This window comes from Calliphora vicina, chromosome 5 (assembly GCF_958450345.1).
Source record: "Calliphora vicina chromosome 5, idCalVici1.1, whole genome shotgun sequence".
In the NCBI taxonomy this organism is placed as follows: Eukaryota; Metazoa; Arthropoda; class Insecta; order Diptera; family Calliphoridae; genus Calliphora; species Calliphora vicina.
Genome location: NC_088784.1, coordinates 67,912,265 through 67,922,521, shown reverse-complemented (window position 1 = coordinate 67,922,521; position 10,257 = coordinate 67,912,265). Strand labels below are relative to the sequence as shown.

General features: G+C 29.9%; 1 protein-coding gene across 1 annotated transcript in view; it reads left to right on the top strand.

Annotated features, from left to right (window-relative positions):
* Nucleotides 1–367: 367 nt before the first annotated feature.
* Nucleotides 368–10,257, top strand: part of LOC135962230 (mucin-2) — a 355,113-nt gene continuing 345,223 nt past the window's right edge. Inside the window, exon 1 of the mRNA XM_065514045.1 lies at nt 368–2,045. The gene's annotated coding sequence lies outside the window, so the exon portion shown is untranslated. The remainder of the gene's footprint in view (nt 2,046–10,257) is intronic.

The following is a 10,257-nucleotide window of genomic DNA, read 5'->3' as shown; positions in this document are numbered from 1 at the left end:
AAATAGAAATGTGGAAAGGAAATAAACTTTAATAAATTTAAAATAACGGGAAATTTACAAAAAAAATGGCATTTGAACAAATCTTAATTGTTTTTATTTAAACAAAATAAAAATGCAAGGTTTTTGGTTCAGGTGAAGAAAGAGAGAAAGAAGAACACTAAAAGAAACCGTTGTGTGGCAAAATTTTGTTGCTCTTCCTGTTTGTTGTGATTTTCAATTGAAGAGATTTGTTGATTTTATAAAACGAAATGGAAGCGAAAAGAAATATAAAAAATAAAAAACAACATTATTGACGAAGTACAAGCAAACAAACAAACATACACAGATATGTAGCTACAATGTATAGTAGATGTTTTGAAAACAAAACTTGAAATAAAGAAATAAAAATAACAAAAAAAAAAACAAGATTAACTAAACAAACGAATAACGATTGCCTAAATGCGGTAAAAAGATACGTATGCGAAACTACGAAATTCAGTCGAGAAAATACACTTTTGGAGTGCGGGCTGTATTTATGTAGTTCAATTTGCTTAAAGAAAATCAACGTTTTACTCATTTCTGTCCGTTCGTTGGTTTTTATTTTGTTTACTGGTGCGCCAGGCCAGCTGATTATTTGGGAAATCTACACAAATACCTTAAATGTTGAAAATAGTGGAAAAGAAAAACGCATGAAAAATTGCTCATCATAAAAAAATACGCCACAAAATTGTAAATAATTTGTTAATATTTCTTTGAAATGGCGTTTTTTTAATCGAAACGTATTTAATCGTTAACAAAGTGTGAATTTATAAATAAATATTGAAAAAAAGAAGAAAAAAAATTAATAATCGTGATGATTATGATGAAAAATAGCAGTAAGAAATAATCATGGCACGAGAGTGTAAAATAATAAATATGAGTGAATGTGTTTTTTCGTGAGAGTATGAGAAGTGAGTTTTGTATTTTTGCATTCTAATAAGAAAAATCTATATGGAAAAGGAAGAAGCAATAGCCAGAAAAGTTCCAAATAAATACACACAGTAGTGTAAAATTCACCAATAAATTAAATCATATCCCTAAATAAATAACCAAATATTTAAATACAAAAATATTGCAAATAAATCACAAAAAATTAAAAAAAAAAAAATACTAGAAAACATTTTTCTAAAAAATTGTTAGTGCTAGTGAGTGTGAGTATAAATAAATAAGTTGCTAAAAAGCAACAACGAAAAAAAAATTAAAAATATTGTACACAATATTTATTGCTCAATAGTGTTTAATGGAAATAAAACAAGTCTTAAAACAAATTAGTTTTATTTTTATAGTTAATAAATATTAATAAAAGTGAATATCTGGCAAATACAACACAAATATTTAAAGAAAAATCTATAATTTTTAAATCAAAAGCTTAAAAAATCATTAGTGAAAGCTAATAAAAATTTACACCACAAAAAAATAACAAGAAGAAGCAAAATAAATGTTGCAAACATTGTGTTGATTTGTTTTTTTCTTGTTTCATCTGTTACCATCCCATACAACAACGTAAAATACGTGTTAGTGGCTCTCATTTAAAATTACCAACCCAGCCCTCTCTAACGCTCTGTTATTATTGTGTTTTTTTTTTCTTCGCGTGTTTACATTTTATATACGAACAAAATATCTCTCTCACTCTTGGCTTATTGAGTCAGAGTATATTTCTCTCTTTTACACACATTTTCCATATGTGTGTATTTGCTACTTTGTTGATTAACATCGTGTTTCCATAAATAAAGCAAAAAAAAAAAACAACAAAATACAAAACTAAAAGCAAAAGATAAAAACAACGAACAAGAAAACAAAACAAAAATCTCAATAGTCTTAAACAGCTGTTGACATAATTTTACTACTCCACCAACCTTGGCGAAATAGCAGTACAATAATTTTTCTAAAATACACTTAATTTTATCGCATTTTTATTTTATTTTACCTTAAAATAAAACAAGAAACAATTAACTGCAAAGCAACAATTATTGTCTACAGATATTTGGTTTTACATTTATTTGAAACAACAAAACTTTAACTAAAAGGTAAGTAAATACATTAATACCTACTTTGTTTCGAATTGTTTATACATTTTTAAGAATTTATTTAAATTTTAAAACTAGTTAGTATCTATTATTTAAAAGTTCATTTCCAATTTTTACTACTGGTTTTTGTTAAAATACTAGAATTTTATGAATTAACAAATTGTATGTCGTCATAAATTTCGTAAATGTTGCAAAAAACAAACCCAGTGTTGCCAGTAGTGTTTTATTCAAAAGTTTATTTTTTAATTAGGTACAAAGAATTGTACACCAATTGGTTTTAATTAATATTGAATGAATCTATTTTAAAATAATAAGAAACTAAAATACTACAGAAATGCATGCTTCATTAATTTTCGGTTTTTTAGTTTTACCATAAAATTCACCTCTGTAAATTTGCTTATTTACATAAATTATTTGTAAAATTGGGATACACTCATTAATTAACTTCAAACAAATAATGTTAGCTGAATAAACTGCTAAATTGTCATTCTCAAGTTTTTTTTTAAAGCCGCGGTGGTCGAAAAGGAAAAAAATACTTCGTTAGAGCAAATAAAATTAGTGATTTTCATTAGAAAAATATATTGCTGAAATATTGAATATGAAGCCGAATACTGTCGGTGACATTATCCGAAGATATAAAAACCTGGATCGAATTGATTTAAAAAAAAAACAAACTGGGCAGCCAAAAAAGCTAACCGAGATGGAAGAGCTCCGTTTTGTTAGAAAAATCACGGCTAACCCAGGCCTAAGTGTCACCAAAATTGTTACTGAAGTTAAGGCGTAATTTGGAAAGACAGTTTCAGAAGCAACAATAAGTCACGCCATTAAAAAAATAAGGGTTCAATTTCCGTATTGCTCAAAAAAAAACCTTTTGTGAATTTAATGGTTTTTTTCGGGCAATACATTTTTTTATACGCCATATAAAAAAACATGTAAATTGGAGTGAAGATGTAATTTTCTCGATGAAAGCTAATTTAACTTATTTGGAAGTGATGGGAAAACTAAGGTGTAGCGGAAGCCGAATTAGGAGTTAAAACGTCTCTTGGTTTCGGCCTACGAAGAGAAACCGTCAAGCGACATTTGCATGATATCACCGGCATTTAGTATGCAACAAGCTTCAAAGATACCTTATTAGAAAACTATAAATACAAGCTATCCAAAATTTATCTCTAGCACGTCTAGGGCCTTTTCAATTACAACATATATGGGAATGTAAAAACACTACCTCGATCAATATCACTGCATCGTCGGCATGGTTTAGGTTGAGCGGTTAGCTTTATGGTGTGCGGCTTAATTTATATTTGCGTCTTGGGTTCGATTCCCAGCTGATGCCAAACAATAACATCACTTTATGATAATTATTAGTTTACTAATAAGAAATATTTATATCATCGTTGGGTGTAGCTAAGGAATGAGGTTCATACTGGACAGTATAACTGAAAATATCGACCAACGTCGCTACTATCATCTCCTTGATCTTGTATAAAGAGTTGTTAGATACAGATTCTTGAACTTTGTTTCGGTTTCTCAACTGTAGGTGTAGGTGACGAGCGAGGAAAACAGAAGAAGGCTGTCTAAGTCTTCCCATACAATTTTCGGATTTTTTCAGTAGCTCAAACTTATTTCCTTGGTTCAATGGTGAAAGTAGTTCTTTTTTGTGGCACACCCATTTTTATCTTTTGATATTTGAATTTCTAACCTCTGAACTGAAAAACGGGGATTTATACATACAAGACTACTGGCATCTACTATAAATGGACACTGATTTAATGTGAGGGAGCGAATTCCAGGACCATCATATTCTTTCAGCCAAGTAGGAGTCATATGTATAGCCTTTATTCATCATTTAACTAAGCAAGGGGATAATTGTTCTATCCAGGGACCCGAAATAACTGTTATTTTTTTTAAATAAGCAATTGGTTATAGAAAAAATAACTGCAAACAAATAGGTCTCGTAATAACAATTATAAATTACTCCAAAAAATTTTAGTCTATAATAACCATTATGAAAAATTTAAATTTTTTTAGGTCTTTGATAACCATTATGAAAGATTTTTATTTATTTCGGTCTCTGATAACCATTATGAAAGATTTTTATTTTTTTTGGTCTTCAATAATCATTATGAATGAATTTAATTTTTTTGGTCTTTGATAACCATTATAAAAAAAATTTATTTTTTTGGTCTTCGATAGACTACAGCCATTACAAATATTTTTACACTACACCACCATAGTGATATAGCGTATAGTGCCCCAAGGACGAAGTCTATTGATTTTGGTTAGAATCGGTCTATTATTTCTCCTAGCCCCCATACGATTGTCCTATCTGAAAATAGATAATCCCTCATAAATATCTTAGTTATATAGATATTCAATCCAAACTCAGCACAAATAACTTTTATGTAAGTCGAACTCTCACTACTAAATTTTGTGACGATTGGTCCATAATTAGTCATAGCTCCCATACAAGGCCCACTTCCGAAAACCATTTTAACGAGTATAGGTTTCTTAAAAAAGTTGGTATTCAAATAAAATTTAGCACAAATATGTTTCATATATACAGAAGACATGTCACTTAATTTTATGCCGATTGGTCCATAATTAGTCATAACTCGCATATATTGCACATTTTAAAAGAAAACTGTTTATAATCATAAATATTCTTGATTCTTATTAAATTCTGAACCGATTTATCTTTCTCTGTCTATTTTAAAATACAAGAAAACCAGCTCCATGCGACCAAAAAGCTTTGTTGGTACTCATAATGTTTACGGAAGACCAAAAAAATAAAAATCTTTTATAATAGTTATCAAAGACCTAAAAAAATAAAAATATTTTATAATGGTTATTAAAGACCTAAAAAAATAAAAATCTTTCATAATGGTTATTGAAGACCAAATAAAATAAAAATCGTTTATAATGGTTATCAAAGACCAAAATAATATTGGTTATTTTTAACTGTTATTCAGAGACCATTTTTAAAAAATTCTTGATAAACAATTATTTCAGGATTTTTTCCAATATTGGTTATAACAGTTATGTCCCTGGTTCTATCTTTTCAAAACTTGTTTGCATTTTACGCATACATACAAAATAGAATATAATTTGTCAACAGTTCGAAAGACGCTTCTGACGCTTACAAAAGTAGAAAATAGACCAACTATTAGCATTCTATTCGTCAAGAAAGCCTACGCTTTTGTAACTTGCTATATACAACTACAATTATTCTACTTTTTACACAAATGCGTAGGATGTTTAATGTGTACTTTAAGCTTTAGGAAGATCCAGCATATGATTCTTAATAATTATTTAATTATGCTCTTTACAATTTATCTAAATAACTTAATTGAAATGTCAAAGATTAGCAATAGCGCTACGTTGACAACTGCAATAAATTAATAATATGCATACATTTTTATGAATATTGATATTTTATTTAATAATCCACCATTTACTGCGTTATTTAATTATTTCCCATAAATTCTACGAAATCTTTATCATTTCAATGGTAAACGTGTTTTCAAAGAAATGCCATGAATAATTTAATTTATAAAAGTAAGTAAATCAACTGTAACTGATTGTATAAATTTATTATTAAACTTCTTGGAATATACCTCTTCCAATATAGTATGGAATTGTTAAATATTTAAGAGATAAAAAATGTTACATAACTAGCAATAGTACACAGAGAAAACAGATTCGTGATAGCAACCGAATTTGTTTCCAATCGAATGATTCGGTTGCACACATCGAATTTTTCAGTTCTATCAATAGAAAGTCAGTTGATAAAGAAGAATTTCAGTTGAGGCAACCAAACTTTAGTTACCCCTTCCAAAATATGGTAGCCACAAATGTAAAATTCGGTCACTAAGATAGTATCATTCGATTGGCAACAAATTCGGTTGCTATCACGAATCTGTTTTCTCTGTGTAGCTACGTGACTATTAATTTTAATATGCGCGCATCCTGACCTTACATAGATTTCAAACAGACTGTCTAATAGCTGGTCCGAAGTAGTCAAATCATTGGATTCACATACCAGTTACTAGATGGCTAACTGGTTACTTCCTTAGCTACATAACTATTTATTTTAACATGTCCGGGTGCTAAGCAGAATCTAATTGACCTCAAATAGTCAGTAAATCTCCTAGACTATCCAATATCCGATTGCTTGTCAACAAACCTTCCTCCGAATACTCTTCAATATAAATATTCTGGTGGATATTTTAGATAAAGTGAGGTACAAAATAAACTTTTAAAGTGACAACACTCCAGGTTACTTAGAGACACTAAAGTGACAATTGATTTCACTCTAGGCTACGTGAGTATAACATAAACTGTGTGACTATACTCTAGATTAGTTACAATACATGCTTCAACCTTGAGTTATACTGACAGCTTGCACACAATAATTATTTTAACCGACAGTGTAACTATAAATTAACATATAGCCAGACTTCTTGTTAACAGGGATTAGATACACTAAAGTGAATATTAACTTCTAGCTAGATTACATGGGATGTATAAAGTAATCAATTGACTTATATCTGCACTGCAAAGATCACATACGTGTAAAATGGCCCAAAATATATAAATTGGAGTGAGCCAGTAAGAAATTTGTTTTTCAAAATGATCTCTTTAAAAACCCGGATAGACACATTGACTACTAGTAAAACTGTTGGGTAGAATTGTATGATACAGATCTAACAAATAGATTTGAGGAGTCCTAAAATCCTTTTCAAAATTCTTGCTACAATGGGGATAGAATAGAAGCAAATTGATGTGACATGATTTTCAGTTTTTTTTTTTTTAATTTTTAGCTTTTATTTTGAAACATTTGTACAATATAAATTTATTCAAAGTATTGGACATTGTTATGTAAGTTCTTTTCCCATCTTCATGGCTACACATGGATTCCGAGCCAAAGGACCTGCTCATCTTATGAGTCCATGAACAAATCAAGACACTATCGGATACCCTGTTCCACAGTGTAGCGTTTCCCAGAGACAGTGTCCTGTATTGATCGAAACAAATAGTAGTCGAATGGGGAACGGTCTGGACTATAAAGCGGATGAGGCAAAACTTCCCATCCACTTCATTCTAAATAGTTTTTTTTACAGGAATTGCATCATGTATGGCAGCATATTCTGGGCGTTATTCGGCCAATGCTCGCTTCAAACGAATTAGTTGCGTTGGGTACAGGTTACATGTAATGGTCTGGCCAGATTTCAGCCGCTCATAATAGATAGAACTCTTTTGGTACCACCAAATACAGAGCATTACTTTAACGCCAAGGATATTTGGCTTTGGTCTCGATCCGACTGGTTGGCCGTGCTTCACATACAATCTCTTACTTGGATTGTAGTAATGGATCCATTTTTCATTGCAAATTGTTATCTTTTATAGCGTTCAAGCATCATTTCGGACATGCAAAATCGTCTTTCAAGGTCTTACGGCTTCAATTCGTATGGTATCCAATTTTCCTGCTTTTGATTGAATTCCGCTACTTGAAATTGCTGATTGAGTAGCTCCCAATGATTTTGCAAGTTCTTGTTGAGTTTGATAACAATCTTCATGGAGTAATGCCTCCAATTCTTGGAATTCAAATGTTTCTGGCTGGGCTATCTTTGTCTTACGTGTCAAAATCACCACTACTGAAACGCTCAAACCATCTCTCGCACCTTGAAATCGATGAAACACCATAAGATTCGGTGTGCAATCGGTGTGTTTTACTTTTTTCAAGTGCTTTGTTTTCAAAAAATGCTAAGTGAGAATAAAAAATAAGTGGTGTTCAATTCTGGTTCTGTGAAACGGTGAAATGAAAAAAACTTTTTATTTTCGTTTTCATAAGAACTTTTCATATTATCATTTCACAATTACACAAATTGCGATTCTCGTTTTTCAATTTGTTTTATTCAACTTTTTCTTTTCATTTGAAAACATTTGAATTTATTTATAATTTTTGCACTAAACCAGAATCAGAAATTCTATGAAAATATGAAAAAACTTTTCATTTCACCGTTTCGCAGAACCAGAATCGACCCCATGTACCCTTAAAAATTACATATAAGTTACTATATTCGGCTGTGGCGAATCTTATATACCCTTCACCAAATTGTACTTCAAAATAAAAATTTTAAATATTTTTAGGTGAACAAAATTTTTTTCCAAAGTTGTTTTTTCTTTTTTTTGTAAAAATTGTTTCAAATTGTTTTTTTTAATATATTTGGTGAAAAAAAATTCGGGTTAAAAAATATTTTTTCCGACTTTGACCCATTGTTAGTCCAACTTGCTATGGTCTTATATACGTCGTTGCAAATGTCTTTGAAATATCTATCATTAGATATCCATATTGTCTATATTAATGACTTAGTAATCCAGATATAGGTCAAAAATAGGTCAAAATCCAGGATGAGCCGGAAGAATTCCGGAGATATTAATGTATGAATAGTGTATGTAAGTTATTTGGGGGCTTCGGAAAGTTGGCTTCGGAATTTCATCAGACAGACAGAAGGACATGGCTTAATCGACTCTGCTATCTATAAGGATCCAGAATATATATACTTTATAGGGTCGGAAAATTATATTGTGGGAATTACAAACGGAATGACAAACTTATATATATCCTTATCATGAAGGTGAAGGGTATAAAAACAAAAACTGGGTTCAAAAGATACGCCATCTATTGTGAATCCCGCATTTTTTCAGTCATATACCCAATAACATATCAGTAATAGAAATAGTGATGGCAGCAAAATGTTTAATTTGGTCCCAAATCTCTTGAAATCTATTGATTTGTATAAACTCCCTAAACAACTTTATAACTCTCATATAGCTGATTTTACATTTCTGACAATTCTAACAGAGCAATTCTGAGCAAGATATACTTACGGCCATTTTCACAATGTACGATTATTTCATTTTAACCGGAAAATTAACTAACTGTCGGTTTGTTTAACGGCGACCATTTAACCAACGGTTACAGATTTACGTTTCACCATCATTTGATTACTTAACCAAAGCATTCAGTAGAAAGTATGGCAATAATGCATACATTTGTTTACGAAAAATAGTGTAATGAAAGATTGAAATATAAAAAATTGTCTAAAAGACGGCATAAAAAATAATAGTTTGTGTTTTCTTAGTGGTATAATAAAAAAAAACGTATAAAACCCAAAAATATTAAGGTACCTAACTTTAAAATTTACAGAACAAATTGAACAACAATTACTGAAAACCAACAAGCAAAAGTGCACATTTGTTGTTTGGTTTGTAAGTGCAATATCCGGGTGGTATATGGATCACCCCGTGCAAAATTTACTTTTCTTCGCTTTACACTTTTAAAAATTATAAATATTACAAAAATATAAATGTTTTTCCATGTTCTTTTATTATATTTCTTACAATTAAGATGCTAACCGGCGAAATTTGTTCGGTTATGTTTAACAGCAACTTTGTTGTTAAATAGTGTCAATTAAGAATTAATCGTACATTGTGAAATTCAAATTAGCCTAACTTGCGGTTAAAGTTCACGTTAACTTATAATCGTACATTGTGAGAATGGCCGTTAGAAGATTTTTAATACAATTTTTATTGTGGTTTTGCCTTTTTTTGCACTTGCACTTTTTATTTTCCCATTATTATTATAACTATTTTTATTTGTTTGTAAATTTAACTATATTTGGTTTGTAAATGTTACAAATATGATAATCTGTATAATTTATGCGATAATTACAATATTTATACAATAATTTATGGCTGATAAAATTTATTAAATAATTAAATTAAATTATGTACAACTTAACAAACTTAACTGAGAGTTTCAGTGATCCCTTGTCATTGGAAAACAGTTAATAAATATCATAGATAACTAGTATATTTTAATAATAAATATATTAGAATTGATTTTCTTAAGAATAAAAAAAAACTCGTTTGTATAAAAATTAATTATTGTGTAGCTGTATATATATTTTTCTTAAACATAACTTACTGTCAAACTGAGTTAATTAAACCCTAATTCATCACATGTATCCACACGTCATTTCATATTTGGCTTCTCGTGTTAATTTTTGCCATTCATCATCAGGACTTGACTGACTGCCGCTAATAAAAACAAGCGAGAAAAGTGTGTATTGTGGTATTTTGAAGTTGCACGTGTCAGTAAAAATCTTAATTATAAAGGAAGTGAGTGCATCTTAAATTAATGGGTATT